The sequence below is a fragment of the Mustela putorius genome, unplaced genomic scaffold (assembly GCF_011764305.1).
Source record: "Mustela putorius furo isolate JIRA1106 unplaced genomic scaffold, ASM1176430v1.1 tig00003834_pilon_pilon_pilon, whole genome shotgun sequence".
NCBI classification, from domain to species: Eukaryota; Metazoa; Chordata; class Mammalia; order Carnivora; family Mustelidae; genus Mustela; species Mustela putorius.
The window spans coordinates 46,132,896-46,159,014 of record NW_025421987.1 but is presented as its reverse complement, the minus strand read 5'-3'; positions in this window follow the sequence as shown (position 1 = coordinate 46,159,014).

The following is a 26,119-nucleotide window of genomic DNA, read 5'->3' as shown; positions in this document are numbered from 1 at the left end:
GTTAGGGCCTAGGGGCATGGCAGACCTGACCTGCTGGTGCTGAGGCAGGATCCCTGGGGGTCTGAGTTGAGGATGGGGTTCATGCGGTGTGTCCAGCTTTGGGTTGATGGTCAGGGCGGCCTGCCAAATTTGGGGGTGGCCTCAGAGAGGCATGCAGTTTCCTCCTGGTCTGAGGGTTCTTTGCAGCTCCAAATGGCACAGTTTCCATCTGGGTGGCAGGTGGACTCCTGGGTTGTGGCTCCAGGGTCCTGAATCTGGAAGTCTTGGAGGACAGGCCCCTGGGGATGGAAGCCTGAAAACTTAGCTTAGGCTTAGGTTTAGGGCCTTGGGGCATGGCAGGCCTGATGTGCTGATGCTGAGCGGGCTCCCTGGGGGACTGAATTGAGAGTGGGGGCTGGCGCTGGCTGAGTATCAGCCTGCGGCTTTGTTTCCTGGAGGGCCATCGAATGTGGGGGTGGCCTCAGCTGGTTATGCTGGCTTCTCTGGCTCAGAGGGTTTTGTACTGCTCCAAATGTCATGGTTTCCTTCCGTGTGGCAGGTGCAGTCCTGTGGTGTGGCTCAGGGGTCCCCAGTCTGGAGGGACAGTGCCAGGGCGACTTGAGACGAGCGCACAGTTGTGAGCTGCATTGGGAGTTGCTGGAAGGCCGGGCAGTGCAGGTTCTCGCCACTGGAGGGAGTGGTGAGCTGTGGTGGGAGAGTCCCTGGAAAGCGTGGCAATGCTGCTAGCCACCACTGGAGGCAGTGGCGAGCTGCAGTGGGAAACACACTGGAAAAGGCGTTCCAGCAATATGGGGGCTTTGAGGGTAGTGGTGAGGTGCTGGGTGAGAGACCCTGAAAGGTGAGGTACTGCAGCTTGTTTCTACAGGAAGGACTGGTGAGCTGTCTAGTGTCTGTTTCCCCAGGCTCAAGAGTGGTGGTAGCAATTCCTGGAGCCATTCCCAACTCAGCATTGTGCCCCATGTCCCTAGGTTTGGTGGTAATGGACTGTCAGGATGGTGCAGATGGGGCCTCCTCATGGGGGGTCTGGAGCCAGGGGGAACAAAATCCGACTCATGCTGCATTTGGGACTGATAAGTTGAGTGTTTGGAAGAGTATATTCGCTTCTCCAAAAAGGACAAGGGCATTGGTCAACTTTAGAAGGAAGTTAATCATCACCTAAGAAACAAGCATGTGTCTCTCCTCCTCCCAGGAATTGGAGCAGGTGTGCAGGCTTTAGGTGGGAGGTGCCTGCTTATCCCTACCTGACAACCCTTCTTCACTCTGGCTCCACAGGCCTGAAATTTTGAAATCAGCATCGGAGTCAGTCTTGCAGCTTGTCATAAGATGTCAGCGTTCAGAGGAAACAGCAGGTCCATTGGGTGCAATGTCACATCTATGCCAGGGTGGGAGGTAAAACTTTTCTTTCATCCCAAACCTCCTGGGCTTTTCTCTTGTCTCACACTGAAGCAGCTGTCAGCCATCTAGAGTGGGTGCCAGAGTTCCTGAGTTTCCCTGCAGGGAGCACATAAGGGGATTCCATTTTTTTCTGTTCATTTCTGGCTGATGAAGGTATTTGGAACATCTCTTTCCTAGGCAAACCCTTGGATTCGAAAGGGAAGATGAGATTGACTCATTGTGTATTTTGAACATAGAATGTGTTCCTTCATCTAACAGTATTTATTCCATTGGTCCTAGGCTGTGGAGGAATGTCCAGCATCTACCGTTAGGTGGCTATTTGTGGTCAGATAGAGACTGGGATGATGTCTTGTCCATTGTCAAAGGTGATGGTCCTAATGGATTTGTCTTTTCATCCAAAGTATTCCAATGAGGGCAGAGGGGAAATTCAAAATGATACTAAGGAGCCTTAGATGATTTAACAGGGAAGCTTGACTTTCTAGTTTCACTCAATGGGCCGCCTAGATCATTGGACATGCTGTATTTTCTCTGCAGTTTCATGGCTGATAAAGTCAGATGGAGAGTCTTTGGGAATTGTCCTGGATTGAGGCATGCTGGTGGCTCCAAGGGGCTTGGCATCAGGAACCCTGGGGTAAATTTCTGTGGCTGCTTGTCTGACGCTGGGTGAGTCAGGTTATCCTACAGGTATTCCGTGTCCTCCTTAGGAAATTGCTGGCAGGGAATGTTCTCCTTAAAGCAGAAGCCTCCTGCACTGTTGGTGGGCATATAGGTTGTTGCAGCCGCTCTGGAAAAGAGTATGGTGGTTCCTCCAAAAGCCAAAAACTGAACAATCCTAGGATCCAGAAATTGCACTCCTAGGTATCTCCCCAAAAGACACAAAAATGCACATTCATAACGTGTACAAGCACCGTTATGTTTATAGCAGCATTATCAACAACAGCAAAACTATGGAGGGAATGCCATGTCCATTCACTGGTGAATGGAGAAAGATGTGGGATGGATATCTATATATATGTATACAGAATGGAATAGGAACCAGCTTCTAAAAGAATGAAATCTTACCATCTGCAGGAATGGATCTAGAGTGGATTCAGCTAAGCAAAATCAGTAAGAAAAAACCAATACCCTATGACTTGAGTCCTGTGGAATTTCAGGAATAAAACAGATGAACATAGTGAGGGGAGGGAGAGAGGCCAGTGAGGAAACATTTCTGAGGAAACAGACTCAACCTTAGATCACAAACAGAGGTTTGCTAGAGGGCAGGGGTCTGGGGGGAAGGGTTAAATGGGTGATGCCTATTAGGGAGGGCACTTGCTGTAATGAGCTCTGGGTGTTCTATTCAGGTGAGGAATCAAGAAATCCTACTCCTGAGGCAAAGGAAGTAACATTGCATGGAAACCAACTGGAAATGAAATCAATGAAGAAAAGAAGACCGTGTTCTGTTTATGAAGAGTGAGGTACAAATGGAGTGATTTTCACTGTCCTATTCTGTGGAGGATCATTTTCAAACACACTGTGGTAGGATACACTAGATTCTTATTGCATAATGGGTCCTCAGAAAGCTGCCATCAAAGATTCCGATCTCAGAGCATGTCCATTTTCCGTTGATATGTTACTTCCAGTTTGCCCAGGTACAAAGGTAAGTGGAGAGAAATAGGACAGAAGAGGAAAGGAGGTGTTAAGCATTGGGGAGGTAGTCTTTTCCCTTTCTCCTGAAAGCCTTGGGCCAGTGTAATTTTAGAAGAAGGAGGGGGGATCCCAGAGCTTTACAGCAGAGAGGGGAGTTCCAGGTTTGCCTAGAGCTGACAGGGGCCCCTCGCTGAGGAGAGCTGAGCTAGGGGCAAGGCAGGCCCAAACTGCCAGTGCTGAGGTGGGTTCCCCGGAGGGCTGCGTTGAGGATGGGGTCAGGTGGTGCATCAGGTGCTGGGTTTGTAGCCGGAGGGCTGCAAAAGGTGGGAAGTCCTCAGGGGAGCATGCAGGATTCTCCAGCTCTGAGGGTTCTTGGCACCTCCAAATGGACTGGTTTCCTCCTGGGTGCAGGTGGACTCCTAGGGTCTGGCTCTGGAGTTCCCAATCTAGATGGCTTGGCGGACAGGCCATTGTGGATGGAAGCATAAAAACACAACCTAGGGTTAGGGTTAGGGCCTAGGGACATGACAGGTCCAATCTGCCAGCACTGAGGTGGGATCCTGGGGTGGGGAGCTGAGTCGAGGACAGGGTTCATGTGGTGTGTCAGGCTCTGGGTTGGTGGAGAGGGCAGCTGCCAAAGGTGGTGGTACCCTTTTTGGTGGAATGCAGGTTTCCCCCAGACTGAGTTTTCTGCACAGCTCCAAATGGCATATTTTCTTCTGGAGAGGCAGGAGTCCCCTATCTAGTGGGCTTGGGGGCCAGGCCTCTTGGAATGGAATGGAAGCCTGAAAACCCAACTAAGAGTTAGTGTTAGGGCATAGGGGTATGGGAGGCCCAATCTGCTGGCGTTGAGATGGGATCACCAGGGGTCTGAGTAGAGGGAGGGTTTGGCTACGTGTGTGCCTGGCTTTTAGAGCGCTTTCTTGCAGGGTTCTGGTCGCAACCACTGGGGTCCCCAGGCCAGGACCAGGCAGTTCCCCCGAAGGCCCATACAGCCAGAAGGGAGGTCACAGCGGTTTCCAGCCAATTCTCACGAGTTCTCTGCCCAAATTAATATTGATTTGGGCAGAAACCTCGTGAGAATTGGACAGCATTGTGTGGTGATTTAGGCCACACTTGTGCCCACTGTTTAGAGCGCTTTCTGGCTAGGTGCATGTTGGGGCCACACGGGAACTTGAGCCACATACACGTGGCTCCTGTGAAGGCCCCAGCTGAGGGGAGCTTTCTGGGGGCAGAGTTAAGGGAGGGGCTCAGACTAAGTGTCAGGCTGCCTGTCGGTGGCTTTGTGGGGTGCTAAAGGTGGGCATGGCATCAGGGGGACATGGTTTCTCCCACTCTGAGGGTTTTGTGCAGCTCCAAATGGCATGGTTTCCTACTGGGTGGCAGGCAGAGTCCTGGAGTGTGGCTCAGGGGTCCCCTATCTGGAGGGTTTGGGAGCCAGGCCTCTTGGGACGCAAGCCTGGAAACCCAACCTAGAGTTTGTGTTAGGGCCTAGGGGCATGGCAGGCCTGATCTACCAGCATGGAGGAGGGATTGCCGGAAGTCTCAGTTGAGGACAGGGGTCATGTGGGGTGTCTGGCATCAGGTTGGTGGCCGGGGGGGGCACTGGATTTGCGGGTGACCTCAGGGAGGCATGCAGGTTTCTCCCAGTCTGAGGGTTCTGTGCAGCTCCAAATGACACAGTTTCCATCTGGGTGGCAGGCAGACTCCTGGCATGTGGCTCTGGGGTCCCAAATCTGGAGGGTTTGGGGGACAGGCCCCTGGGGACGGAAGCCTGAAAACCCAACCTAGGGTTCGGGTTAGGGCCTAGGGGCATGGCAGGCCTGATCCACCAGGGCTGGGGCAGGCACCCCAGGGGCCTGAGTAGCATGAGGCACTGGCCTGGTGTGTGCCTGTCTCCTAGAGGGCTTTCTCACAGGGTTCAGGCCTGGACCACTTGGGACTCAGGCCAGGCCCAGGCAGCAGCCCTGTGGACCCGTGCCGCCGGAAGTGAGTTTGCGGGAGTTTTCCAGTCAATTCTCACGAGCTTTCTGCCCCAAATGATAATGATTTAGGCAGAAAGCTCGTGAGAATTGGCTAGTGTCAGGCAATGATTGCGACCATTCTGGTGTCTGTAGGCCTAGAGTGCTTTCTTGATAGGTACGTGGTAGCGGCCATACGGGAACCTGAGCTGGGCCCATGTGGTTCCACTGAGGGCCCCCGTGCAGGGGAACTTTCCAGGGTCAGAGTTGAGGAGGGGATCTGGCTGAGTGTTAGCATCCATGTTCTGGCCTATTGGGGCGCTGAAGGTGGGGGTGGCCTGGGAGGGGGGAGGCATGCCCATTTCTCCCGGTCTGAAGAGTTCCACAGCTCTGAATGGCACGGTTTCCTTCTGGATGTCAGACGGAGTCCTGGGGTTTGGCTCAGGCGTCTCCAAGCTGGAGTGCAGGAAGGACAGGCCTCTGGGGACAGCAGCCTGAAAACTCAACCAAGAGTTAGGGCCAGGGCCTAGGGGCATGGTAGGCCCAATCTGCCAGTACAGGGCTGGAACCCCAGGTGACTGAGTAGCAGGAGGCCTTGGCCTTGGGGGTGCCTGGCTTTTGGAGAGCTTTTTTGCAGGGTTCAGGCTGTGACCTCTTGGGACCCAGGGCCAGGCCCGGGTGGCAGCCCTGCAGGCCCTTACCACCAAAAGCAAATTTGCCGGCTTCTCCGGCCAATTCTAACAAGCATTCTGCCCAAATTGACAATGATTTGGCCAAAAAGCTTGTGAGAATTGGCCAGCATTGGGTGGTATTTCAGGCTGCATGCTTGGGCCCTGTTGGGAGCGCTTTCTTGCTAGGTGCATGTTAGGGCTGTACAGGACTGGGACCTGGGCCCACACGGCTCCCTGAGGGAGAAGAAGAAAGCTTCCTGGGGGCATAGTTGAAGGAGGGGTTGCGCATTAATGTCAGGCTCTGGCTTTTTTTGGCAGAAGGGGGCCCCGAAAGTGAGGGTGGCCTGAGGTGGGCATGCAGGTTTTTCCACGCTGAGTGTTTCCTGCGGCTTCCAAGAGCACAATTTCCTCCTGGGTGGCAGGCGGAGTCCTGCCTTATGACTCATGGGTCCCCAAATTGGAAGGCTTGAGGGCCAGGCCTCTGGGGATGGAAGCCTGAGAACCCAACTCAGTGTTAGGGTTTGGGCCTAGAGGCATGGCAGGCCCTACCTGCCAGAGCTGATGCAGGCTCTCGGGGGGCTGGTTTGGCAGGAATTCAGGGGCGATCTGGGCCGCGCCTGCATCTGGCGTTTAGAGCACTTTCTCGCAGACTTAGGATGACACCACGAGGGATCCCGAGCTGGCCTCCCCAGAAGGCCCCCGCCATGGGAAGTGAGTTCTCCGGGGCCTTCTGGCCAATTCTCACATGGTTTCTGCCCAAATCGACATCGATTTGGCCCGCGCTGGCCTGCGTTTCAGGCTGCATCCGCGCCCCATACTGGGAACTCTTTCTGGATAGGTTCGTGATGCGGCTGTGCAAGCCTGGGAGCCAGTCCCACGAGTCTCCCTGAGGGCCCCTGTGGGGGAAAGCTCTCTGGGGGCAGAGTTTAGTAAGGTGGGAGCATTACTGTCAGGCCCTGGCTTTTTTGGGCAGAAGTGGGGGGTCGAAGGTGAGGTGGCCTGAGGTGGGCATGCAGGTTTCTCCCCATCTGTGTGTTTCCTGCAGCTTCCAAGGGTACTGTTTCCTCCTGGGTGGCAGGCGCAGTCCTGTCCTATGGCTCAGGGGCCCGGAGTCTGGAGGCCTTGTGGGCCAGGCCTCTGAGGATGAAGCCTGAGAACCCAACCCAGGGATAGGGTTTGGGCCCAGGGGCATGGCAGGCCCTACCTCTTGGTGCTGAGGTGGGCTCCCTGGGGTGCTGAGTATAGGGTGTGTTTGGCCAGTATCAGAGGCGACCCGAGCCTCACATGCACCTGGCAAATAGAGCGCTTTCTCCCAGGCTTCAGGTGATACCATGCGGGACCCTGAGCTGGGCCCAGGTGGCTCCCCCGAAATCCCCCACCATTAGAACTGTGTTTGCGGGGCCTTTCCAGCCAATTCTCACGAGCTTTCTGCCCCCAATCGACTTTGATTGGGGGCAGATAGCTCGAGAGATTTGGCTGGTGCTGGGCGGCGATTTGGGGCTTGCGTTGTGCTGGGAGCGCTTTCTCTCAGTGTGTGTTGGGTTGTGTGGAACTGCAAGCTGGACCCACGTGACTCCCTGACCCCCCCCCCGGGGGGGCCGGCCCTTGGGGGGGGCGGAGCTCCCCCAGGGCAGAGTTGAGTAAGATAGGAGCATTAGTATCAGGCTCTGGCCTTTTTTTTTTGGCGGAAGGGGGCGCTGAAGGTGAGGGAGGCCTGAGGTGGGCAGGCAGGTTTCTCCCTGTCTGTGTGTTTCCTGGAGCTCCCATGGGCACAGTTTCCTCTTGGGTGGCAGGCAGAGTCCTGCTCTATGGCAGAGGGGTCCCCAATCAGGAGGGCTTGAGGGCCAGGCCTCTGGGGATGGAGGTCTGAGAACCCAACCCAGGGTTAAGTTTTGGGCCTGGGGGCATGGCAGGCCCCACCTGCCAGTGCTGAGGTGTGGTCACAGGGTGCTGAATAGAGGGTGGGTTTGGCCGGCATTCAGAGGCGATGAGGGCTGGTCAGTGCACCCAGCCTGGAGAGCACTTTGTCGCTGGTTTGCTGGTTTCGGGTGACACCACGAAGGACCCTGGGCCTGGCCCAAGCCACTCCCCAGAAGGCCCCTGCCATGGGAAGCGAGTCCTCCAGGGCTTTCTGGCTGTTGGGTCTATGATCAAAGGAGCGAGACTGATACAAAGTGAAGGTCAAGCAGAGCTTTATTTCATGCCAAGCATCAAGAATCAAACTGACCCGCCAGGGACGTCTCTTGCAAAGAGGCGACCACCCTCTGCCTTAAAGACTAGCTTTTAAGGGCAAGGGCCATGTGGTTAGGCCTGGCCACACACAGGTGACCAAAGAGATTGTAACACAGAGAAAGCTGCACAGTCATGCTAGGTCACACATAAGTGACCAATTGAATTACAATTTATCCTATAGTAGATATTTGAACTAGCCTATCACCTTGGTCAGAATGGGTGCCCAAAAGGCACCCAAAGGGCGGGGCCCATACTCCTTGGTAGCTAGGAGACAGTATGCGCCCCCACTGATTGAATGCCTCCACCTGGCCTGACCCACCCTTGTATTTGGGCTTTGTTACCTGGGCCTGGTTTCTGAGCCCTTATTTTTAAGTAAGTTCCCTGAAGGGGGAGGGGCAGGGCCAGGATGGAGCTGCTCAATAGGCCCTTACACTGTCCAATTCTCATGAGCTTTCTGCCCAAATTAACATCAATTTGGGCAGAAAGCTTGTAAGAAGTTGCCGGCACTTGATGTTGATTTGGGCTGTGCGCTGGTTCCATGCTGGGATCGTTTTCTCGCTCGGTGCATGTTGGGGCCCTGTGGGACTACTATGAGCTGGGCACACGCAGCTAGCTCCCCGAGGGTCCCTATGGAGGTGAGTTCCCCGGGGCCAGTTTTGAGGGAGGGGTGCGACTGAGAGTCATTCTCCGGGATTTTGGACCCAAGGGGGTGCTGAATTTGAGGGCATACCTGAGGGAGGTATGCAAGTTTCTCCTGCTCTGAAGGTTCTGTGCAGCTCCCTAGGGCACGTTTTCTACCAGGGTGGCAGGCGGAGTCCTGGGGTGTGGCTTAGTTGTCCCCAATCTGGAGGGCTTGGGGGCCAGACCTCTTGGGTGAATGCCTGCAAACCCAACCCAGGGTTACGGTTAAGGCCTAGGGCCATGGCAGGCGCCATCTGCCAACTATGAGGCGGGCTCCCCAGAGGGCAGAGTAGAGGACAGTCTTGGCATGCATTTGGAGGCCATCCACGCTGCACTTGCATTTGGCATTTAGAGGGCTTTCTTGCAAGCTTAAGCCTGCGACCACATGGGACCCTGGGACAGGCCGATGTGGCCCCCGCGAAGGCCCCTGCCTCCCTAAGCTAGTTCTCTGGGGGTTCCTGACCAATTCTTGTGAGCTTTCTTCCCAAATCGACATCTATTTGTGCAGAAAACTCTCAAGAATTGGCCATCATTGTGAGGCCATACCGGCTGTGCACCCACCTGGTGTTGCAAGCACGTTCTCGCTAGGTGGATGTTGGGGATATGTAGGACCATGTTCCTACTCCAGGTGGCTTCCCTCATGACTGCAAGGGAGGTGAGCTCCCCGGGGGCAGAGTTGAGGGAGGGGGAGAGACTGAGACTTGGTCTCTACATTTGTAGCGCAGGGTGGCACAGAAGATGGGGGTGGCCTGAGGGGGGCATGCTGGTTTCTCCCATCTAAGGGTTTTGCAGAGCTCCCAATGGTACGGTCTCCTCCTGGGTGGCAGGTAGAGTTCTGGAGTGTGGCTCAGGGGTCCCCAATCTGAGATTGGGGAGCCAGGCCTCTGGCTGACAACCAAAACTAGAGATCGGATTTGGGCCTTGGTGCATGGCAAGCCCTATTTGCTGGGGCTGAGGCGGGATCGCTGGGGGTCTGAGTGGAGGGTGTGGTTTAGATGCGTGTCAAGTCTGGGTTTGTGGCTTGGGGGACCGCCAAGTATGGGGGTGGCCTCAGGGGTACATGCAGGTTTCTCCTGCTCTGAAGGATCCCTGCAGCTTCAAAGAGCACGGTTTCCTCCGGGGTCACAGGTGAGCTCCTGGGGTGTGGCTCAGGGGTCTTCTGTCAGGAGGGTTTTGGGGCCAGGCCTCTGAGGATGGATGCCAGAGAACCCAACCCAGGCTTAGGGTTAGGGCCTAGGGGCATAATAGGCCCATCTCCTAGTGCTGAGGCGGGCTCCACAGATGGCTGAGTAGAAGAAAGTCTTGGTTAGCATTTGAAGTTGATCCTGTGGGATTCCCGGTCCCACTACCCCCACATCTGAACACTGGGGAGCGGGTGCCACTGCATTTCACTCAATCTGTATCTTTGGGGTAAATACCTAGTAGTGAGATTGCTGGGTCATAGGGTAGCTCTATTTTTAAATGTTTTTAAGTTCTGGGCGGTCTTCAAGATGGATTCTATCTCAAGAGTTCTGACTTCCACCATCTCTGCTCCTCTGGAGTTCCCCCATTGGACACAATAGCTGGTGAATGAAGATTCCCCAGGGCAACAATGGATTAGCCAGTGTCTTCAGGGTGTGCCCCCAGACCAGCTGATGTGGCTGAGGGGCCATGAACAATTCTGAACTCAAACAAAGGTTTTGGGGGGCGCCTGGGTGGCTCAGTGGTTTAAGCATCTGCCTTCAGCTCCGGTTGTGATCTCAGGGTCCTGGGATCGAGCCCCGCATCAGGCTCTCTGCTCAGCGTGGGGCCTGCTTCCCCCTCTCTCTCTGCCTGCCTCTCTGCCTACTTGTGATCTCTCTCTGTCTATCAAATAAATAAATAAAAATCTTAAAAAAAAACAAAATAAAACAACAAAACAAAACAAAGGTTTTGGCTGTGCAGCCTTACTGGCACATAAATAGCAGTGCCTGGCTCAGGCCTTCACTGCAACAGCTCAGCCGGCTTAGTGAGGACCTTGTCCAGGACACTAGCCCCATGATACTGTGAGGGCACTTGGAGTCCACAGTGAAGTCACGCAAAGCGACAAGGAATTCTACATCAGGGTAGTTGATGAAACGTATAGTTTCACAGCAAACATGATAAAAAAAAAAAAAAGAAGCCATTTAAAAGCCAGAAGAGTAAGTAGTTCTCTTCTCTCTATGATGGCAGCGATGGGAAAAGTGAATGATGGGGTCAGAAAGGGGAATGGGAGTTCTGAGAAGCTGACTAGAGTCGTCAGCGGGTAGGGAGTGTCTTGTAGAGGAGGGGACCAGGAAGCTCCTCCCGGGTTCCAACAGTGCAGAATCTCAGAGTGCACTCTGCCTTAGCCACCACCCCTGGGGGCAGTGGGGGCATCCCACCTCCTGAGGATCTACAGAAATGCATATTGGCCTGAAGAGCGCCTTCCTGGTCTGTCTCCTTGGTTTCTGGGTGAGGCTCTTTCTCTGCTACTAGAGGCTTTCAATCTCCTTTGTTTTCCTAGGAACGGCACTATTTTGTGTGGATTCAGGGCTGTTAGTTGACACAAATTCTTCCTGAAAAGAAGTGGAATAGAAGTCACCCTTGTTTCCTAAGTAGACCTGAATAGATTCTGTAAGAGGGGGTTAGTACAGGAATAGCCATCTTGAAGGCCAGGAAGCCATTTTACTGAGCATCCCTAACCAGCCCATAGGGCCTACGTGACTTGAGACAAGAGAAAGTAACTAAACCCTAAGAAAACAACTTAATCATATACCACCAGGGCAGTTAGGCGATGGCGCCACAGGGACCAAATGTTAAAGAAAAACAAATAGTTAACTCGCAGAGATCACAATCCTGCAAGACAGGAATCTCCCTTGGTTTGCAAAGGTCCTGGTGATTTACAACAAAAAGGGCTATCTCTTCAATGGCCCAGTTTCCAGAGACAAATGGTTCAGTTCCTCAAGGCCTAAGGTCGCACCATAAAATTGAAGGAGGCTGAGGCAGAAGGAAATGTAAATAAAGTTAAATTTCTTCTAAACCTAAATCTCACTTAACTGCCAGGATGGCTCCAGGTTGACGCCAGGGTGGCAAAAGGTTAAACAAAGTCAAACTGTCAAAGTGGGGCGTAAGAGATGTATGAAGCCATGAAAACGTGCCTTGAAAATGCTATATAAACCCTTGGCTTTGAGTGCTCACGGTCCTTGTTGAAATCCGCGGCGCGGGGCGGATGCTTGGACCCCAGCTAGCTGGAAATAAACCTCGCTGTGTGACTTGCATTATCGAGAGTGTTCTCTGTCTAATTGAGGGGTGGTCGACTCCATACCCTAACAATTCCATAGTCATAGCCTTTTCCCAGGCTGGGCCTTCATGTGCTCTCCAAGTCTGAGATTTTAGAAAATATCTTGTATTCTTAACAAGTTGAAATAATTAGTTTGGTTTTTAAAAAATTCAGCAAAGTCACACTTTTCATCATCCCTATATGATCTGTAAACATTGAACAAGGTGTAATGGGATGAAGGAGGAATGGGCTTTGCAGTGCTGCCACCGTGTGGCCACTCTCCAGATAGCACGTGGCTGAATGGGTTCTGATTTACCAGATTCAAGGGAGAATAAGACCCAAGGAGGTTGGTCCTTGAATTCCTTAGCTCCTAAAAACCATCCTCTAATATATGAGAAATTTTCTAAGTCGAATATCTCTTATTTAGATATTGGGGTTAGGGTCAGGGTCAACTAACATACATTAACTTGGAACAGCTTTTTGTAGGTCAATCTTACCTGCCTAAGGGTTTTTTTTTTAAAATATTTTATTTATTTATTTGACAGACAGAGATCACAAGCAGGCAGAGAGAGAGAAAGAGAGAGAGGAAGCAGGTGCCCTGCTGAGCAGAGAGCCAGATGCGGGACTCGATCCCAAGACCCTGGGATCATGACCCAAGCCAAAGGCAGAGGCTTTAACCCACTGAGCCACCCAGTCGCCCCTGCCTAAGGGGTTTTTAAAAAATACAGTGGGAGAGGATATAGTCACCAAGGCACTGAGCACATGACCTGTCCCCGGAAATAGATCACTACACATAATGATTGTTTCATCTTAGCTGAGGACCAGGACCTGGCCCTCTAGGGACTTGGCAGGTAGCATCTGAGGCCAGTTGGCCATTTACCCCTTATAGCCTCACCCCAATCAGCCCATCCTCTGCTCTGCTCAAGGGCAGCACACAACAGACCAGGTGCAGGTGGGATCCCTCCTGTCAGGCATGGCTTGCTACTGATTGGTAGAGAAGTGGGCCAGCTCACATGCACATGATGTCTTCCTTTGGTTCCTTGCTTTTGGCCTCCATTTTCTGTTGCCTTGGTCCTGAACCTTTAGCTCCTGTGAGAACTTGGGTTTGCAGATTTCTGTTGACATTTCAAAGTGTTGACATTTTGACTGTATTGCCTTTGTTCCCTGTCCTAGGGTTGGAGAAGAAGGCAGGGAAAGTCATCCGACTTTGAAATCCGCCCAAAGAAAGATCAATGTGCTCTGCCACCAGCACCATAGGTTTGAAAGCAATGGCGCACTGTGTACTACATATTCTACACAGTCAGCTTTAGGGACTCACAGATGCATGTGACATGAAAGCGTACTGAAAGAAATTTTGTAACCGAACTTTTGCCTTGCAAGAGACATTTTAGGGTCACCACCCCTCACCCACGCTGTCATTTCCAGTCTGGCCAATGCCCCGTCACACTGACACATGTAGCCACCCAAGGGCACAGCTGTGACATCCTCCTGGAGCACCCTTTGTCCCCCTACCCCTCAGTCTGGCCAACCCTGCACACCCCCAGTCCTCTCAAGCATCCCCTGTCATGACACAGCTGTGATCACCCTCCTGGAGTGTTCCCTGTCCCCCTACCCCCAGGTCTGGCCAGTCCTGCACACCACCAGTCCTCCCGAGTGTCCCCTGTCATGGCACTTGTCAAACAAGGCTATCATTTGTTGTCTCTCGGTCTGTCCATTCTACTCTGAGTGGATCTCTCTCACAGGTGTCTGGCTGGATGACAGGTGGAGGAATGGTTTTGGGATCTTTGGTCCTGGAACAGCAGGCATCCCTCAACAGCCTGATGGGCAGGGGGAGTCTCTGTCTCTCTGTGTGGCCCCAGCCTTGGTAGAACCTAGTGTCAAGGACAAGGGACTTGGGAGTTCTCCCAGATGAAGTTGGGACAGAATGCACACTACTGTATTATGTTCTCCTTGCACACTGTGGCTACCAAAGAGGAAACACACGCTCACCCTCACAAGTTCACACTTACATCTCCGTTTCTGAGCATCACTATCTGGAAACAACAGTGAATTCCGATTGGGCGGCAGACCTGTAGACATGCCGTTCAAGGTGTCAGAGGAGGAGGATGGAGATGGCATTGTGGCTAAAAGGATGGCAGTCCTTGCCTCTGAGGGTGAAGAAATTAGATTTGATCCAGACTATGCTACATTCTCCTCAAAGAAGGGACATGATCCTAGGATCTTTGAGACCAGGGATTGGCACAGATTCTTCTGGGAAGTCTTCTGTAAAGATTTTCTGTTAGGTGTTGCAGTCCATGTGGTATCTTGCACTGTGGCTTGAAAGCAGCCACAGACCATCCACATCCATAACTAATGTTCCAGACACACTTGATTGTGAGAATATGGGGGGAAGTCCATTTGGCCCATGGCTGGTAGTTTTCCAAACCCCAGATCTGCAACACAATTGGTGAACACTTTTCTGGTGGCAGAGTAGGAAGACACTGGGTTCTATCCTGCCTGACCCAGGCCTCTGCATATGAAAGGGAAAAAAAAGATGATAGATTGGCCTACAATGAAGGCCTTAGGAATTCCTGCTCCCCCACCATTTCTCTGCAGGGCCCAAGCTTCCCACAACACGTTTGTCTGTGGTTGAATTCTATGTAGGTATTGCCTGGTGGGTATATCTTGTGGGTTATACACCACATGGATGCTCATTTTGTGTGGCTTCAGGGCAAGTGTGTGTGCTCATGTGTGGGCTTCAGGATGAGTCTGATTGAGCCCTCAGCAGGTGTTATGGAGCACCTGGCTTCCTGGGCCCTCTGTGGCACTGGACAGGCCTGGCTTAGGCCACTTGTACCATCAATGAAGGAGAAGCCTAGCTTTTTCCATCTTCCTCTACCCTCTGTCAGCATCTGGGTTTCCCACCAACCATGTTTTGCAGACAGGCTCTGAGAGGGTCCACAGCTTGGGGCTCCATTGTCATCACAGAGTCTCGTTATAACCAGTGTCAGAGGTTTCTGTGGCCTTGACATGACCTTTGTTCCCAGATTATGCCCCATGAAAATTCCCAGGAAAGTCTGGGAGTCCAGGAAAGATCAATGGGTGATTGCGGCTCTAGCTAAAGCCACTCTGGGGGATCATGCTAGAGGCCATCTCCCATCTCAGTCTGGCTCTTTTCGCTGATTGCCAATATGACCTAGGAGAATCCCTTCATCAGAGCTTGAGGCTCTTCCTTTTTTTTTTTTTTTTTAAGATTTTATTTATTTATTTGACAGACAGAGATCACAAGTAGGCAGAGAGGCAGGCAGAGGGAGAGAGGAGGAAGCAGGCTCCCTCCCAAGCAGAGGAGGCTCTTCCTCTCTAAAATGAGGAAATATTTTAAGATGAATTGATTCATTCTAGACTATGGAATGAACTCCTAGGAAGTGCGGGGCAGTCTCCAAGATGGATTCTGTCTCAGGGGTTCTGACTCCCATAGTCCCCGCTTCTATGGAGTTCCCCCAGGGGACACAATGGCTGTTCTATGGATATTCCCAAGGGCAATACTGGACTAGCCAGTCTCTTCAGGGTGTGCACGCATGCCATCTGATGTGGCTGAGGTGCCATGAGCAACTCTGAACCCAAACCAAAGGTTTTGGCTATGCTGCCTTTCTTGCACATAAATAGCAGTGCCTGGGCCAGGCCTTCACTGACTGCAACCACTGAGTCAGTTTAGTGAGGACCTTGCCCAGGACACTAACCCCATGACACTGTGAGGGCACAGCGAAGTCAGGAAATGCGACAAGGAATTCTACATCAGAGTAGATGATGCAAGCTACCATTTCACAGCAAACATGATAAAAAGCATTTAAACATTTGACAGAGTAGGAAGTAGTTCAAGGTACTCTCTATGATGGCAGTGATGGGAAAAATGAATGATGGGGTCAGGTCAGGGAGGTGAATGGGAGTTCCAAGAAGCAGGCTGGAGTCATCAGGGGTGTCTCATGGAGGAAGGGACCAGGAGGCTTGTCACAGGTTCCAACAGGCCAGCATCAAGGTGTGTGCTCTACCTGACCCAGGACCTCCGGGGCCCTGGGGGCATTCTAGCTCCAGAGGATCTACAGAAATGCAAATTGGCCTGAACTGAGCCTTAGTGGTCTGTCTTCTTGATTCCTGGGTGTGGCTCTTTCTCTGCTTCTGGGGACTGTTGATTCTCCTTTGTTTTCCTCTGAGCTGCACTATTTTGCACTATTTTATTGGTGTGGATTCAGTACTGGTAGTCGACACAAATTCTTCCTGAAAAGAAGTGGAATAGAAGTCATCCTTGTTTCCTAAGTAGACCTGAACAGATTCCATAGTCATGTAGACCTTTCCCAGCCCCCTGGGCCTTCATGTGCTCTCCAAGCCCAAGATTTTATTTTATTTTTTATGTTTTAAAAATATTTTATTTGTTTATTTGACAGAGAGAAATCACAAGTAGGCAGAGTGGCAGACAGAGAGAGGGAGAAGCAGGCTCCCTGTTGAGCAGAGAGCCTGATGCGAAGCTTGATCCCAGGACCCTGAGACCACGACCAGAGCTGAAGGCAGAGGCTTTAACCCACTGAGCCACCCAGGCAGCCCTATTTTATTTTCCAAAGATTTTATTTATTTATTTGACAGACAGAGATCACAAGTAGGCAGAGCAGCAGGCAGAGAGAGAGGAGGAAGCAGATTCCCTGCTGAGCAGACAGCCCGAGGCAGGGCTTGATTCCAGGATGCTGGGATCATGACCTGAGCTGAAGGCGAGGCTTTACTTTAACCCACTGAGCCACCCAGGTGCCCCGAAGCTCCAAGATTTTAGAAAGCATCTTCTCTTCTTAACAGGTTGAATGAATTAGTTTGCTTTTTAAGAAATTCAACAAAGTCCCACTTTTTGTCATCTACACAATGACCTATAAACATTGAAGGAACAAGGCTTGACAGGATGAAGGAAGAATGGGCTTTCCCTTGGTGTTTGGGGCGCTGTTTCCTCACTGCTGCTACCGTGTGGCCACTCTCCAGATAGCATGTGGCCAAATGAGTTCCCATTTACGGGATTCAAGGGAGAATAAGACAGAAGAAGGTTGGGCCCTGGAGTCCTTAGCTCCTAAAAACCATCCTTTAATTTACAAGCAATGTTCTAAATCGAGTACATCTTCACTAGATATTAGGGTTAGGGTCAAGGTCAAGCTACATTCATTAACTATGGAACCTTTTTGTAGGGCAATCTTACCTGCCTAAGGGGTTTTAAAAAATACAGTGAGAGAAGATACAGTCACCAAGGTACTGAGCACATGACCTGTCCCTAGAAATAGGTCACTACATATAATGATTGTTTCATCTTAGCTGAGGACCAGCAGCTGGTCCTCTAGGGACTTGGCAGGTAGCTTCTGTGGCCAGCTGGCCATCTACCCCCGACAGCCACACCCCACTCAGCCCATCCTCCACTCTGCTCAAGGGCAATAAACAGGCCAGGTGCAGGTGGGACTCCCTCCTATTAGGCATGGCTTGCTTCCGATCGGTAGAGAAGTGGGCCAGCTCACAGGCATATGACACGTTGCCTTGGTTCCTTTTTATCAGCCTCCCCTTTCTGCCACCCTGGTCCTGAACCTTTAGCTCCTGTGAGATCTTGGGTTTGCAGATTTCCGTTGATCTTGCAAAGTGTTGATCTGTGTTGCCTTTATTCCTTGTCCTGGGGTCAGAGAGGAAGGTGGGAAAAGTCATCCTACTCTGAAAGCCGCCAAAAGAAAGATCAAGTGTGCTCCACGCCCGGCACCTCAGGTTTGAAAGCAATGGCCAACTACATACTTCATGTTCTACACAATCAGCTTTAAGGACTCACGGACACATGTAACATGAAATCACATTGAAAGAAATCTTGTTACCGAACTGTTGACTTGCAGAAGACAGTTTAGGGACACTGCCCCTCACCCATGCTGTCATTTCCAGTCTGGCCAATGCCCAGTCACACTGACCTGTGTAGCCACCCAAGGGCACAGCTGTGACATCCTCCTGGAGCACCCCTGGTCTCCCTGCCCCCAGGTCTTGCCAACCCTGCATACTCCCAGTCCTCCTGAGCATCCCAAATAGTGACACAGCTGTGATCCCCTCCTGGAGCATTCCCTGTCCCCCTACCCCTGGGTCTGTCCAACCCTGCACACCCCAAGTCCTCCTGAGTGTCCCATGTCATGACTCCTGTCACACATGGCTGTCATTTGTTGTCTCTCAGGCTGTCTTTTTTCCTTGAAGTAGATCTCACAGATAGCTGGCTGGATGGTAGGTGGATGAATGGCTTTGGGATCTTTTCGTCCTGGAATAGCAGGTGTCCTTCAAAAGCCCAATGGGCAGGGGGAGTCTCTGTCCCTCTGTGTGCCCCCGGCCTTGGTGGAACCTAGTGTCAAGGACAAGGGACTTGGGAGTCCTCCCAGATGAATCTTGTTCTATGAAGGTGGCTTCCTTCTGAGATAATTATTCAACCACATTGCGTGGCATTCCTGTGGAGCAGAATGCATGCTGCTGTATTGTATTCTCCTTGCACACTGTGGCTAACAAAGAGGAAACACACGCTCACCCTCACAAGTTCACAGTTACACCTCCGTTTCTGAGCATCACGGCCACGGAAATGACAGTGAATTCCCATTGGGCGGCAGACCTGTAGACATGCCATTCAAGGTGTCAGTAGAGGAGGATGGACATGGTGTTGTGGCTAAAAGGATGGCATCCCTTGCCTCTGGGGGTGAAGAAATTAGATTTGACCCAGAAGGTGCTATGTTCTCCTCAAAGAAGGGACATGATCCTAGGATCTTTGAGACCAGGGATCGGCACAGACTTTTCTGTAATGTCTTCTGTAAAGATTTTCAGTTAGGTGTTGCCGTCCATGTGGTGACTCCACTCTTGCATTGGGGCTTGAAAGCAGCCACAGACCATCCATAAGTAGTGTTCCAGACACACTTGATTGCAAGAATACGGGGGTGGGGGAGGTCCAATTGGCCCATGGGTCATAGTTTCTGACACTCCAGATCTGCAACATGTTGGATGATGGGAGAGAGGGCTCTTTGTTTCCAGTGGTAGAGTGGGAAGACACTGGGATCTATCCTTCCTGACCCCAGCCCCTGTACTTGAATGGAAAGAAAGATGATAGTGAGATTGGTCAAAAGTTAATGCCTCAGGAATTCCCTCCTTTTCCCCCCATTTCTCAGTCAGCCTCGAGCTTCCCCCAACACGTTTGTCTGGTTTGGCTGAGTCAGTCCTCACTGCCTTGTGGGTAGATCTGGAGGGTTATATACCATACTGATGGGCATCTTATTCAGGCCAAGACCATGAGCACACTTAAGGTTCTTCTGAGTTAGTGGAGGATCTCTCATTTGTGGGCTTCAGGACAAGTCTGATTGAACCCTCAGCAATGTTATGGGGCACCTGGCTTCCTGGGTCCTCTGTGGCGCTGCCATGGGCCTGGCCTAGGCAATAAAAAGCCTAGCTTTTACCATTTCCTCTACCCTCTGTCAGTATCTGGGTTTCCTATTAACTGTGTCTTTGCAGACAAACTCTGAGATGGCCTACGGCTTGGGACTCCATTGACATCCCAGAGTCTCATTATACCCAGTGACAAAGGTTTCTGTGGCCCTGGCATGACCGTTGTTCCCAGAATATGACCCATGAGGAGTCCCATGAGAGTCTGGCAGTACAGGAAAGATCTGCGGGTACTGAGGTGGGATCGCCAGGGAGGTTAATGGAGGGCTGTGTTCACATGGGGCATCAGGTTCTGGGTTTGTGGCCAGGGGGGCTGCCAACGTTCGTGGTGGCCTCAGGGGGGCATGCAGTTTCTCCCGTTCTGAGAGTTCTGTGCACAAAGGGCACTGTTTCCTCCTGGGGTCAGGTGGACTCCTGGGGTGTGACTTAGAGGTCCCCAATCTAGGGGGCTTCAGGGCCAGGACTCTGGGGACAGAAACCTGAGAACCCAACTCAGGGTTGTGTTTCGGGCCAAGGGGCATGGGGGGCTCACCTGCTGGTGCTGAGGTGGGCTCCCCAGGGGTCTGAGGAGAGCAAGGTTTGGTAGGTGTTTGGAGGAGATTCGGGCCACGTGTGCACCCAGTGTTTAGAGCACTCTCTTGCAGGCTTTGGTCCATGACAAAACGGAACCGAGGGCTAGGCCCAGGTGGCTCCCACGAAGGCGCCCTGCTGCCGGGAGCAAGTTCTCCTGGGGATTCCAGTGAATTCTCATGAGTTTTCTGCCCAAATCAACATCAATTTGGCAGAAAGCTCGTGAGAATTGTCTGGTGTTAGGTGGTGAATTGGGCTGGGCACCTGCCTGGTGTTGGGAGTACTTTCTTGCTAGGTGCATGTTGTGGCCATGTGGTCCACGAGCCGGGTCCATACAACTCCACTGAGGGCCCCCACGGAGGCAAGTTCCCTGGGGTCTGTGATATGGGAGGGGGTGATATTCAAGGGGGTTGCTGTAGGTCGGGGTGGCCCGAGGGGGGCATGTAGATTTCTCTGGGTATGAGGGTTTTGCGCAGCTCCAATGGTATGTTGCCCCCTGGGTGGCAGGCCGAGTCCTGTGGTATGGCTCAGGAGACCCCAATCCAGAGGGTTTGTGGGATAGGCCCCTGGGGACAGAAGCCTGAAAACCTAACCTAGGGTTCAGGTTAGGGACTAGGGGCATGTCAGATCTGATCTGCCAGTACTAAGACTGGCATCCCAGGGGGCTGAGTAGAGGGAGGTTTTGGCCATGTGTGCACCTGGCTCTTAGAACGTTTCCTCACAGAGTTCGGGCCGTGACCACTCAGGACCTCAGGCCAGGCCCCGTTGGCGCTCCTGAAGGTCCGCACAGCCGAAAAGGAGTTTGCTAGAGGTTTCCGGTCAATTCTCCTGAGCTTTCTGCCCAAATCAATATCGATTTCATCAGAAAGCTGGTGAGAATTGGCCAGTGTTGTGCAGCAATTCAGGCCACATTTGCACCTGCTGTTGAGAGTGGTTTCTGGTTAGGTGTGTGTTGCAGCCATCCGGGAACTCGGGCTGGGGACACCAAATGTCATGGTTGGTGAAGTCAGAAGGAGAGTTTGGGAATTCTCCTGGATAGAGGCAGGCTAGTGGCTTCAAGAGGCTTGGCGTCAGGAACCCTGGGGTGAATTTCTTGCCTGATGCTGGGTGAGTCAGGTTATCCCACAGGTTTTCCATTTCCTCCTTAGTAAATTGCTGGCAAGGAATGTTCTGCTTAAAGCAGAATCCTCTTGCACCGTCAGTGGGCATGTGGGTTGTTGCAGTCACTCTGCAAAAGAGTATGGTGACTCCTCCAAAAGCTAAAAACTGGACAACCCTAGGATCCAGCAATTGCACTCCTAGGTATTTACCCAAAGGACTCAAAAATGCATGTTTAGTGGGGTAAAAGCATCATGGTATTTAAAGCAGCAATATCAACAATAGCAAAACTAGGGAGAGAGTCCCAATGTCTATTCACTGAAAAATGGAGAAAGAAGATGTGGGAGATACATATGTATATCATCTATATCTATATCTATATCTATTCACAATGGAATAGGAGCCAGCTTCAGAAAGAATGAAATCTTACCATCTGCAAGGATGTGGATGGATCTAGAGTAGATTCAGCTAAGCATATCAGTAAGAAAAAACCAGTACCCAATGACTTGAGTCCTGTGGAATTTTCAGAAAGAAAACAGAGGAACATGATGTGGGGAGAAAGAGAGGCCAATGAGGAAACAGACTCCACCTTAGAGCACAAACTGAGGGTTGCTAGCAGGCAGGGGTGTGTGTGGGGGAGGGTTAAATGGGTGATGGCTATTAGGGAGGGCACTTGCTGTGATGAGGTGTTCTATGCAGGTGAGGAATTGTGAAATCCTACCCCTGAAGTAAAGGAAGTAACACTGCATGGAAACCAATTGGAACTGAAGTCAATGAAGAAAAGAAGACCATGTTCTGCTTTTATGAAGAGAGAGGTACAAATGGAGTGATTTTCACTGTCCTATTCTGTGGAGGATCATTTTCAAACACACTGTGGTAGGATACGCTAGATTCTTATTGCATAATGGGTCCTCAGAAAGCTGCCATCAAAGATTGAGATCTCAGAGCATGTCCATTTTCCATTGATATGTTACTTCCAGTTTGCCCCCGTACAAAGGTAAGTGGAGAGAAATAGGACAGAAGAGGAAAGGAGGTGTTAAGCATTGGGGAGGTAGTCTTTTCCCTTTCTCTTGAAAGCCTTGGGCCAGTGTAATTTTAGAAGAAGGAGGGGGGATCCCAGAGCTTTGTGGCAGACGGGAGTTCTAGGTTTGCCTAGAGCAGACGGGTCTCTGAGGTGAGCTGAGCTAAGGGCATAGGATGCCCTGTCTGCCAGTGCTGAGGCAGGTTCCCTGGGGTGCTGAGTTGAGGGCAGGGTCAGACAGCACGTCAGACGGTGGGTTTGTAGCTAGGGGGGCTGCAGAAGGTGGGGGTGTCCTCAGGGGGGCATGCAAGTTTCTCCAGCTCTGAAGGGTTCTGCACAGCTCCAAATGGCACAGTTTCCATCTGGGTGGCAAGCAAACCCCTGGGGTTTGACTCCGGGATCCTGAATCAGGAGGTCTTGGGGGACACACCCCTGTGGACAGAAGCCTGAAAACCCAATCTAGGGTTCGGGATAGGGCCTAGGGTCATGGCAGGCCCGATCTGCCAGTGCTGAGCATGAAACCCCAGGTGTCTGAGTACAGGGTGGGTTTGACCAACATTCAGCGGTGATGCGAGTACACCTGACTTTTAGAGCGCTTTGTTGAAGGCTTCCGGCGACACCATGTCGGACCCCAGGCCCGACCCAGGCGGCTCCCCTGAAGGCCCCCACTGCTGGAATAGAGTTCACCGGGGCTTTCCAGCCAATTCTCAGGAGCTTTCTGCCCCAGTCGATGTCGATTGGGGCAGAAAGCTCCTGAGAATTGGCCAGTGCTGGGCAGTGATTCGGCCAGCCTGTACTGGGAGCGTTTTATTTTTTGTTTTGTTTTGTTTTGTTTTTTTGCTAGATGTATGTTGTGGCCCTTTGAGAATGCGAACTGGGCCCATGCTGCTCCCCAAGGGACCCCTCAGAGGACAGCTCCCATGGCACAGTTAAGGTAGGTTGTGAGCAATAGCATCAGGCTCCAGGGTTTTTCGACAGAAGGGTGCACCAAAGGTGAGCATGGTCTGAGGTGGGCATGCAGGTTTCTCCTGCTCTGAGTGTTTCCCACAACTTCCAAAGGAACGGTTTTTTTCCTGGCAGGCAGAGTCCTGCGTTATGGCTCAGAGGTCCCCAAACTGGAGGCCCTGAGCGCCAGGCCAGGCCTCTGGGGATGGAAGCCTGAGAACCCAACTCAGGGTTAGAGTTTGGGCTTAGGGACATGGCAGGCCCCAACTGCCGGTGCTGAGGTGGGCTCCCCCGGGGGGCTGAGTAGAGGGCAGGTGTGGCCAGCATTCAGATGCCACCCAGGCAGTGCGTGAACCTGGTGTTTTGAGTGCTTTCTTGCAGGCTTTAGGTGATACTATGCAGGACCCTGGGCAGGCCCAGGCTGCTTCCCTGAAGGCCCTGACACTGGAAGTGAGTTTGCTGGGGCTTTCCGACCAACTCTCAGGAGCTTTCTGCCCAAATCAACATCCATTTGGGCAGAAACTCGTGAGAATTAGCTGACACTGGGCGGTGATTCAGACGATGCTCTTGCACTGCGCTGGGAGTACTTTCTCACTAGGAGTGTGTTGGGTCTGTGTGAACCTGTGAGCCAGGCCCACGCAGCTCCCTGAGGGGCCCTGCAGAAGAAATCTCCCTGGTGGGGGGTGGGGGGTGGGGTGGGGGGGATGAGGGAGGGGGTGCGCATTAGCGTCAGGCTCCAGCTTTTTTTGGCAGAAGGGAGCGTGGAAGGAGAGGGTTGCCTGAGGTGGGCATGTAGGTTTGTTTCTCCCCTCTTACTGTTTCCCGCAGCTCCCAACTGCACGGTTTTCTCCTGGGTGGCAGGCAGAGTCCTGTGGTATGGCTCAGGGGTCCCCAATCTGAAGGGTTTGAGGGACCAGACCGCTGGGGATGGAAGCCTGAGAAACCAACTCAGGGTTAGGGTATGGGCCTAGGGGCATGGCAGGCCCCACCTGCCAGTGCTGTTGTGGGTCCCTGGGGGGGGGGCTGAGTAGAGGGCGGGTTTGGCCTGCATTCTAAGGGGGCTGGGGTGGCACGTGCACCCACCCTTTAGAGCTCTTTCCTGTAGGCTTTGGGCAACACCATGCATTACACAAGGCAGAGCCCAGGTAGCTCCCCAGAAGGCCCCCTCCACCGGAAGCCACTTTGCCAGAGCTTTCCAGCCAATTCTCATGAGCTTTCCGCCCAAATCAATGTTGATTTGGGCGGAAAGCTCATGAGAATTGGCCAGCATTGGGCTGCGATTTAGGCCGTATGCCGGCCCTGTGCTGAGAGTGCTTTCTTGCTAGGTGTGTGTTGCGGCCATGCTAGACCACAATTTGGGCCCACATGGCTCACGGAGGCCCTCTTCAGAGTTGAGTCCTGGGAGGTGGGAGGGGCGGGCAGAGTTGAGTTAGGGTGTTAGACTTTGCCTTGGGCTCCGGCCTTTTTCAGCAGAAGGGGGCGCCGAAGGTGAGGGTGGCCTGAGGTGGTCATGCAGGTTTCTCCTGCTAGGAGTGTTTCATGCAGTTCCCAAGGGCACAGTTTCCTCCTGGATGCCACACAGAGTCCTGCAGTATGGCTCGGGGTCCCTAATCTGGGGGGCTTGGGAGCCAGGCCTGAAAACCCAAACTAGGGTTAGGGTTAGGGCCTATGGGCATTACAGGCCTGATATGCCAGCGCTGACACAGGCTCTCCTCATGGCTGAGTTGAGGGCATGTCTCTGGCAGTGTGGTAGAATCCAACTTTATGGATGTGGGGTGGCCAATGGTGGGAGTGGCTTTAGGGGGGCATGCAGGTTTCTCCCCCTCTGAGGGTTTGGCGCAGTGCCAACAGTGACAGGTTCCTGCCTTGTGGTGGGCAGAGACCTGGGGTGTCACTCAGGGTTCCTTAATCCAGGGGGCTTGGGTGCAAGGCCTCTTGGGATGGAAGGCTGAAAACCAAACTAGGGTTATGTTTAGGGCTTAGGGACATGGCAGGCCCAATCTGCTGGTGCTGAGGCGGACTCCTCTCAGGACTGAGTTGAGGGCATGCATCCAGCAGCGCAGCGGAATACGGATTTATGGCTGGGGGGCCGCCAATCGTTGGGGTGGCTTTAGGGGGGCATGCAGATTTCTCCCCCTCTGAGGGTTCTGCACAGCTCCAAATGGCATGGAGTCCTACCGTGGCTGGCAGAGTCCTGGAGTATTGCTCAGGGGTCCTTAATCTGGGGGGGCTTGGGAGCTAGGCCCTTCAGAATGTAAGCCTTCTGGGGGTTAGGGCCTAGGGCCATTACAGGCCTGATCTGTCAGCACTGAGGCAGGCTCCCTTCAGGGCTGAGTTGGCATCTGGCGCCAAGGCAGAATCCGGCTTTATGGCCGGGGGGCTGCCGATGGTGGGGGTGGCTTTAGGGGGTCATGCAGTTTTCTCCCCTTCTGAGGGTTTGGTGCTGCAGCTCCAGACCACAAGATTTCCTCTGCATGGTGGGTGGAGTCATGAATTGTCACTCAGAGGTCCTTAAACCTGGGGCTTGGGGGCCAGGCCTCTTGGAATGGAAGCCTAAAAACCCAATCTAGGGTTAGGGTTAGGGACTAGGGACATGGCGACCTGATCAGCCGGTGGTGAGGCAGGCTATCCAATGGGCTGAGTTGAGGGAGGGCATCAGGTGGTGTGTCGGTCTGGGTTTGGGTCCAGTGGGGGTGTAGATGCTGGGGGTGACCTGAGGGGGCATGTAGGTTCTCTGGCTCTGAGGGTTCTGTGCATCTCCAAAGAGCACCATTGTGCCCTAAGCAGCTGGTGGAGTGCCGGCATGAGTCTCAGGCATCCCCAATCCGGTGGGCTTGGGAGCCAGCCGTCTGGGCATGGAAGCCTGTACACCCCACCTATGGTTAGGATTAGGGCCTAGGGGCATGGCAGGCCTGATCTGCTGGTGCTGAGGCAGGTCCCCTCAGGGTGAATTGAGGTCATGCATCGGGCATCATGATAGAACGCGACTTTATATGGCTGGGGGCCGCCAATTGTGGGGTGTGGCTTTAGGGTGGCATGCAGGTTTCTACCCTTCTGAGGGTTTGGCGCAGCTCCAAGTGCATGGTTTCCTACTGCGTAGCTGGCAGAGTCCTGGAGTGTCAGGCAATGGTTGTTAATCCGGGAGGCTTGAGAGCCAGGCCCCTCAAAATGGAAGCCTGAAAACAAACAAACAAAAAGGATTATGATAGTG